The 9,103-nt window shown below is 37.6% G+C and overlaps 1 long non-coding RNA gene across 1 annotated transcript; it reads left to right on the top strand.

The window, feature by feature from the left end:
* The first annotated feature begins 4,528 nt into the window (after positions 1-4,528).
* LOC110699056 lies at positions 4,529-7,907 on the top strand. Its single transcript, XR_002506839.1, has 3 exons — positions 4,529-5,008; positions 5,785-5,937; positions 6,771-7,907. It is a non-coding gene; the product is annotated as an uncharacterized LOC110699056 (long non-coding RNA).
* Positions 7,908-9,103: the final 1,196 nt, after the last annotated feature.

Raw genomic sequence — 9,103 nt, 5'->3', positions numbered from 1 at the left:
AACTCTGAAAAGTCAAAAAGTCAATTTATCAATGTTAATTGAATTAGGAATGAAAAGAACCTTCTAGAAGACTAAAAACATTCCTAATTGCATTAGGAATGACAAATCATATTAGGCCCTCCCCTAGATCATTGGGCCGCACATAAAGCTCAAACCGGGCCCAGTTTGGTAAATTGGCCATAACTTCCTCAATATTCATCGGAATTGGGCTTATAATATATCGCTGGAAAGCTCTTGCCAAACCCCATCCAAATACACTATTATTGGACCCATATCATGGACCAACCAAACTGGATTGGTTGTTTTCTTAAAATAAGTTTTCAAAAACAGAGAGAAGAGAAAAGAAATTAAAAAACCATCCGCAACACTAGACTTTCCACACTTTCACTTCATTCGATTATGATTCGACGTGAAAGGTACTCATCACTGGGTTTGGTTTTGAGGAGACACAAATGGGTGTCTACAGTATCACTTAAAAAAACACGGAGGGAGTAGTTTTTTCCACAAACAACAAAAATACGTAGTAAATTAAATACTTCCTCCGTTTTTTATTTATTGCACCACTTGCCTTTTAAGGAAGTTTCACAAATATTGCACCATTTCTATTTTGGGAAACAAAATATCTATGTTCGCACTATAAACACCCAATATACCCTTACTTTTGCCACTTGATTTTTTAGTTTATGCTTACATTTCATGGATAACTTTGTAATTTTACCTCTCTCTCTCTTCCATTTTCCCACTACCAAAAAACAGTGTGACAACCTCTATGGTGCAATAATAAAAGAACGGAGGAAGTATAAGTTTTAAGGGGAAAAGTCCTTATATTCTCTAAAGATCATAACTGCCTGAATATCACAATAATATCTAAGCATATCTTTTCACAATATTATCATATCACATAATTATCTCCAATACCCCCCAAGTTGTTGGAGCATATGGGTCACAAATTCCCAACTTGCGAATGAGGTACTCAAACTTGGATTTCCTTAAAGCCTTAGTGAAGATGTCAGTCAGTTGAACCATCGTAGACTCATACGAAGGTTTTATAGTGTCGTCCATAAATGCGTCTCATACGAAGTGACAATCTGCTTCAATATGTTTAGTTTGTTCATGAAACACAAGATTTTGAGCAATGTACAAAGCAAACTGGCTGTCACAATAAAGATACATCCCATTTTCAAGTCGCACGCCCAAGTCCCTAAGAATCTGTTTCAGCCACTTTAACTCACAAGTCACTGTTGACATCGAACGATATTCTGCTTCTGTTGAGCTCTTAGCCATCGTGGATTGCTTTTTGGTTTTTTTATGACACAGAAGATAGACCAAGTAAAACAAACCAACCAGTCAATGGTCGTCGAGACAATGTACAACTCGCCCAATTTGAATCACACTAACCTTTCAACAACAAAGCACTATCAGACCTCAACAAAATACTTTGTCCCGCATTCTTTTTCAAATATCTCACAACACGCGATGTAGCCTCCCAATGCTCAACTCTCGGATCTGCATAAATTAGGATAAAATATGCATTGAATAGACCAAGTTCGGCCTAGTGACCGACAAATAAATTAAACGTCCTATAAGACTTCTATACCTTTCCACATCATGTAAAAAATCACCATTTGCCAGAGCAAGCATGTGTATTTTCTCCATGGGAAAATCTATGGGTTTTGCATCAAGCAAACTTGCTTATGCAATAATATCCAAGACATACTTTTTCTGACACATGAAAATTCCCTGCTTGTTTCGGGCTACCTCTAGTCCCAAAAAATATTTTAATACTCCCAATTCTTTCATCTTGAAACAGTTCCCTAAATATGCTTTGAAATTCAATATAGCAAACTTATCATTCCTGCAACAATTAAATCATCAACATAAACTAACACATTAAGTTGCATTTTCCCTCTCGTCAGAGTAAGGAGGGAATAATCATAATATGACTGCTTAAAGCCATAATTTTTCAAAGCTGTTGCCAATTTTGCAAACCAACAACGAGGACCATGCTTCAAGCCATACAATGACTTCTTCATCTTGCACACTTTTCTAGAATTATTTTTGTCAAAACCAGGGGGATTTTCATGTATACTCTTCCTCCAAGTCACCATGTAAAAAGGCATTATGAACGTCCATTTGATGAACATCCCACTTAGCTTCTTTACTGCTGTAACTGCAAGAAAAGTTCAAACTGTCACCAACTTCGCCACCAGAGCAAATGTTCATTATAGTCTAGTCATTCAACCTGATGATGGAAAAAGATGACTAGTCTAGCGATCAATCTCTGCAAATTTCCATGCTCATTATATATCTCTTGGTACACCCATTTGCTCCCAAGTGCCCTTTTACCAGGAGGTAAATCTTCGAGCACCCACATGTTCTACTCTTCAAGTGTCCAAATTTCATTGGCCATCACCTTTCTCCATCCTTCATGGTTCATAACTTCTTTTAAAAAAATTTCCACCTGAAATTGTTACAATGTATTTTCTGTATGTCACATAAAATCAGTGAGAATCAACAAAATGTGTTATAGGATAGACAGTACCTGAGAAGTTGGCGCGAGTGAACTCTGAGATATGGATGGTCTTTTCTTCCGTATGGTGTGAGTCACAAAATCACAAAACTTAATTGAAGGGAACTTTGTCTGCTTTCTTTTACCCATGTCATCATTATCATGCCCCATTGTGCCAGTACTCGTACTTCCCTCTCGTGGTTGTTCGGCCTCGGTATGCAATTGTTGTTGTTGTTCGGTCTCGCCCCCTGCACCAGCGCCCAAAGGAAATCCATTAGGTTGATCAGACGCGGGCAGGAGGAGAGCACCCCCTTCATAATGTGCGTGAGCTGGGTTGGGGTGGATTGCTCGCTGCCAGCATTCTCTTCCCTTGTCTCACTCTGAGCATGCACCTCTATCCCCCCATTCATTATCACTAAAATACTCTTCCATCACAGGCACAACCCGGGGATTAGGTGAGCTTTTAATATCGGGTTGGAGATAAGGAAAATCACTCTAAAAAAACTGCACATCCCATGAAATAAACATTTGCATTGTCTCCAAATCATAGACTCTCCATCCTTTCTTCCTGAAGGGATAGTCTAAAAAGATACATTTTCTACTCTTACTAGCAAATTTTTCACCTTTACTCCGTTGATTATGGGCATAGAACAAGCAACTAAAAACCCAAATGTATTCATATGAGGGTAATTTATTAAATAAAACTTTGAAAGGTGTTTTACAGTCAAGCAATCTTGAGAGTGAAGGATAGCTCAAGTGGTTAGAGCTTCCTTCCCGGTTTCAGGAGATCCTAGGATCGATTCTCACCTCCGTCCTTGTGGCTCTCTAAACACCCAAAAAAAAGTCAAGCAATCTTGAGGGTGTTCTATTAATTATATGACAAGCACCTTAAACACATTCCCCCCAAAATTTCATAGGCAAATTTGCTTGGAAGCGCAATGCCCTAGCCACATTCAAATTATGTGGGTGTTTCCTCTCAACCCGCCCATTCTATTTGGGTGTCCCAACATATGCTGTCTCAAAAACTATCTCATTAGAAAAAAAAATAATCTTTCAAGGAATTGAACTCTGTACAGTTGTCACTACGAACTATTTTTAGGACTTGATTAAATTGATGTTTGACTATAGCAACAAAACTAAGAAATATAAACTCAACTTCAGTTATATTACTTATCAAATAGGTCCACACACCACGTGAAAAATCATCTATAATAGTAAAAAAAATAGCGAGCACCACAAGACGAAGGTATAATAGTCAAAATAGTGAACTAGCTCAAAACTACGACTAGCTTTATTTTTGCTAATCTAATCCTATGTTGTTTTGCCCGTGAGCATACATCACAAGGTTTATTTTTTATGCCTCTACTAGAACTACTCACAATGGGAAGAGAACGTAGTACTTTTTTCGAAGGATGTCCCAATCTTTGATGCCATAACTCCAAGGAACAACCCATGTCCATTCACAGTCAATGCCTTAACCTCAGGAACACCACGGAAATAGTAAAGTCCATCCACGCGTTCACCCACTTGATGAGTCTACTTTATATACTACCTCCGATTCAAATTACTCGGAACAAAGGAATATTTTATATCTCACAAATAATACCCTTTTGTTGCGAGTAATAAGAACCGGAGATACTATATTTTTATTCCCCGTCCCACAATCATATTTATGCTTCTTTGAGCTCCGCGGAACTATTTTTTATAACTAATATACGTTTTCTAGTATTTTTGTAGAGTTGGTATTATTTTGTAGGAATTTGCAGAATTATGACAATTGTCGAGCTTATTGAGACACTACAAAGATATTAGAATTTGATCGTATTGTGTTACTTCGGCGCTCCCATTCCCTTCCCACACCCTCGAAACCCCTCATGGGACCGAATTTGGGGGTTGGGAAGGGATCAGAGGAGGGTCAATTTCGACTATTGGGAGGTTGTTTTCGAGGGAAGCTAGGTGGGTGGTTTGGCGGGTGGAAGTGGGCCGACTAGGGTGATTTCGAGGGTTAATTACACTAGTAGAAAAAGATAAATGGGCACCGCCAAATGCTCACCGATTATTGAAAACCGGTGGTAAAAATGTAAGACAAAGACAAAAAAAAAAAAACAAGTTTAATAAAGAGAAATGCCCACCGGTTAACCGGTGGCCTTTTCCCAAATAAATAAAAATCCCTAAATTAGAACACTCACTCTTTCCTTGTTATTCACGAACTATCTCGTTCTCTCTCCTCACTCTCCTGTTTCCTCTCTCCTCTCAAACTCTTTGTCTCCTCTCTCTTCTCGCGCCACCGCAGCCACCACAAGCGCAACCATCCCCTCTCTCCTCTTTCTCCATCCTAGCTTCCCACCACAGCCACCACCAGAGCAACCCTCCTCTCTCTGCATCCTAGCTTTCCACCACCACCACCGCATTCGTCACTAATGAAGATGTCAAAGCAAGTCCTTAAAAAACTTGGAGAACGATCCCTAGATCTCTAATGGTGACGCTGCTCCTCACAAGGTTCATTCCTCTTTTTTTTGTTAATTTTGTATAATTTGGGTTAGGGTTTCGAATTCGTTGAGTTTTTGGGTTTTGATTTTGGATTTTGTGATTTGGTTATTGTTTTTGAGTTTGAATTTGTATGTGATGGTTGATTTCGAGTTTGATTTTGTCCCTGTACTTCGATGATTATTGTAATTTTCGATCTGATTCCCAGAACCCCCTTTTTGATTTTTCTTGTAATTTTGATATTCAAGTGTTTTCACTTAGTTTAGATTATGGGTTTAATTGGGTTTTAGTAGCCTTAGCAGACTTGATAGTAAGTTTCGGAGTTTGAAATCAGATTACACAACTCAGTTTTATTGCGATTGATCTAGGGTTTTGTTAATTTGTTTCAATAATTTCGATTGATCTGGGATTTTGTTAATTTGAGCTTTTGGAACTGTGACATACAAAATGAATTATGGGTATACGGAGTATTTGAATTGTGAGTATTTTTTAGTATTTGATACTTCAATTTATAAAATTTCAGTAGTTTGGTTTGTGGATGTATTGTGAATATTATATTGGTTGTCATTTAATTTGATTTTGTGGGTATATTTTGACTGATTTTTTCATTATGGACTTGATGGTATGGGTATATATTTTGATTCCTTTGAACTTACTATTTTATCAATATTCTGATTTCTTCGTAAGACCATAATGTGTTGAGTCTGAGTGCAAATATTGTCTCTTGCAAGGTTAACATGATACTTGATAAACTAATACTTGACTGACTACTCATGTCAATCACACAGGTGTCAATTATCAATTTGGATATTTGCGAATTTGGCACTACACCTATATTGAGGGGCTGAGATTGGAAATTGAAGGGAAGATAATGAAGAGTCCAAGTATCAATAAGTTCATCTCTACATTACTTCAGTGCATTCGGAACAACATCAAACTGTGTATGCTTCTTGTGTCTTATAAGTTTGTGCTCCCTGGCCCCTGCACTTTGCATTTGTTAGTTTCAATTTGTGCTACATACTATAATTATTTGTGATGGTATAGTAATGTGATGATTTGTTGTGTTGTCTTTCTTATTTAAATTTAAATGCAATATTTTGACAGGGAATGTTTGTATTTTCCTTCTATCTGGAAAGGGTTGTAGTATTTTTTGTTTGGATCTTGGTTTAGAAGGAAGTTAAAGAGAGATTTTGTAATGCTCTTGTGTGCATAAAAACTTTTAAAAGGTGTGTCTTTTCCGATAGGGATCTTGATATGAAATGAACCATAAGATTTTGAGGTTTATTGCCAGAATGCAGAAGCTTGGATTTCAGTTCATCATTTGGTTTTTGTAGTTAGTTCATGCCTGATATAAGTATCTATAATTCAGATTATTTTATCAAGGTATAAGATTATTGGAAGCTCGTATGATTGTGTAGCCTGTGTCATGATATATTTTAGATTTCCCCAGATTAAAGCAACTCCTTGGCACATGGTATATTACTTGTAAATGTGTTTTTTTGTATTTTTTGTTGAGTTAATTTTGGAGGTCATCATATATTCTCCGTGATCTTATATTACTTATATTACTGTACTGCTGACTTCTCGTCCTCCGTGATCTTATATGCCTAGATGATGGGACAAGTTGTGTTTTTGTTTTACTAGCACGAGGGGCGGTGCAGCTGCTGCCTCGCAAGGCTGCATTTTGTTTTTTTTTTTTTGCTGAATTTTGTTTTGTTTTTTTTTTTTTTTGGATTCTTTTGCTGAATTTTGGTTGGTTTGATTTTGATTACAGCCAACAAAACGATGTTTGTGATGCAAAAGCTGGTGCTGATCTTCTTGACATGATTCTTTGCAAGGCAAATTCCTTTTTATTATTTTTAATTTTCATAATTAAATATTTTGTTTTGGGCATTAGAATCTAGGTTGATATTGCGCTCTCTTTAATGGGGAGGATAAAGAAATGTAATTTATTGTATTTATTGTATATGCTTTTGCTCACTTACAAGATGATGAAGTAAATAGGTTAGGAGTGGTAGTGTTTTATGTTGATTGTATCTAGCATTGTTATTCATTCGTTGCTTATGTGTAGTAGTTGCATCAGCTATAATGCGGGAAGCTGTAGTTCTTTGAGTTGAAATAGCATTAATTCTCCCATAATATCTGGTGATATTGAGGTTGTGTTATCTGTAAGACTGGTCTAAAAAGGTGATTTCACATTATAGTCCATTACATATCTACCTGTCAAAATTTGCAAATTTGGCCTACTATTTTGTAATAGTCTCTTGATGTTCACTACTAGTTTGGTTGTTGACAGAAAACTTCTTATGTGAGCATAATGTTATTAATTTCATTAATTTTGAAATTTAATCAACATCTTTAGTAGTGCTCATTATTTAGCATGATAAATATAATTAGATGATTTGAAGATAATAAAATGGATAATTACAATTTAGTAGTGCTCATCTTTCACAGTTGTGAGGACTTTCTATTTCCCTTTTCTTTTCTGACATTTCTATCTTATGCATTCGAGCTAGTAGGGAATCCTGAACCAAAACCTTCACCAACTTCAGAAAGTGGTACATTTATTCTCCATACTTAATCTGGTATAATTACAAGGGGCATAGCCTCGCAAGGCTGTTGGTGCAGCTGTTGCCTCGCAGAGCAGCTGCTGCTGCTGCCTCGCAGGGGTGCAGCTGCCTCGCACTATATGCCGACTTTGCTGCTGGTGTTCTGCTTCTGTGCTGCTCCTTATCTGGTGTTCTGCTTCTGTGCTGCTCCTTATGTGCTGCTGTTATGCTGGTATTCTGCTTCTGTGCTGCTCCTTATGACAAGTCTCGCATATGTTTGTAACCTTGTATTTTATTTTAATTTTTTAGACAAAAATTGTAATATTACAACATTTATTTATGAAAAAATGTAAGTTTATATATATGTTAGTGTTTATTTACCAATTTAAGTGGAAAAAATGCAAAAAAAAAAAAAAAAAAAAATTTATTTTTTTTGCCCATTATTGGCACCGGTTTTGAACAGGAACCGGTGCCAATAGCCCCTTAAAAAAAACCTTGTTTTTGCCACCGGTTTTGAACCGGTGGCTTTTAATACGAGTGTTGCCACCCCCCAAATGCCCACCGGTTCAAAACCGGTGGCATAAGGGGGTTTTGAACCAGTGGCCAAATGCTTTTTTCGCCTAGTGTTAGGAGAGGTAGACCGGCCGTTTACGGGGGTTAGGGGAGATAACCGATTACTTTGTGATGGGCTAGGGGTTAGCCCTTGGTTTTCGCAGTGGCGGAAGGGGAGGGATGGTGGGCTTGGTGGTTGTTAAGTTTTTCGTTTTTCCTTTTTTTAAGGAAAATTTAACAAGAATAATCCAACCTTTCATCGGTTCTCCAAAAATAATTCAACCTTTTAATTAATTTTGAATAATCCCACCTTTACTACTTATTCTCCCTTACCAATCCTATTTTACCTCTAACCTATACAACCGGTATTTTTTTATTTTTTTATTTTTATTTTTTTTAATTATTTTTATTTAATTAACAGAAAATTATACAATTTTTTTTTTTTTTTTTTAAAAACGAAACCCCTTCTTTCTCCTTCCTCCCCTTCCTGTTTCATCCTCCTTTTAAGAGTTCAACTCACCATTACCACTTCACCTCACCATGATCCACATCCACCACCACTAAGCTCCACCCTCACGACCTCAATCCAGGCCACCGTCACCTAAACCCTTACACCACCCCACCACGAATTGAACTATTACCCACTCACCACCCCACTACGAACCACCACCACTACGAACCCCAAGCCATCCATTAACACCGCCACCACCTTATCCTTTGCTCTCTCTTGACGAACCCACCACCGCGAACCCCAAACTCCACCCTCACAATCCGATTTTTTTATTGAAGGTTAAGGGTTTTCTGGTTGATGTGGATAGATTTCAACGGTGGGTGAGTAGAGGTAACTGCCGCCGGAGCTGCTGCTAGAATGGCTGATTACCATCGCCGCCAGCACCACGATGGTTGTGGGGTGGTGTTTTTTCTGTCTAGGTGGAGGAAGTAGGGTGTAGTAGATGGCAAGATGGTGTTAATGGCGTTCATAAAAGTGGCAGTGGTGGCTGGGCTT

Source organism: Chenopodium quinoa, unplaced genomic scaffold, assembly GCF_001683475.1.
Source record: "Chenopodium quinoa cultivar QQ74 unplaced genomic scaffold, ASM168347v1, whole genome shotgun sequence".
In the NCBI taxonomy this organism is placed as follows: Eukaryota; Viridiplantae; Streptophyta; class Magnoliopsida; order Caryophyllales; family Amaranthaceae; genus Chenopodium; species Chenopodium quinoa.
This window is presented reverse-complemented; position numbering and strand designations above follow the sequence as displayed.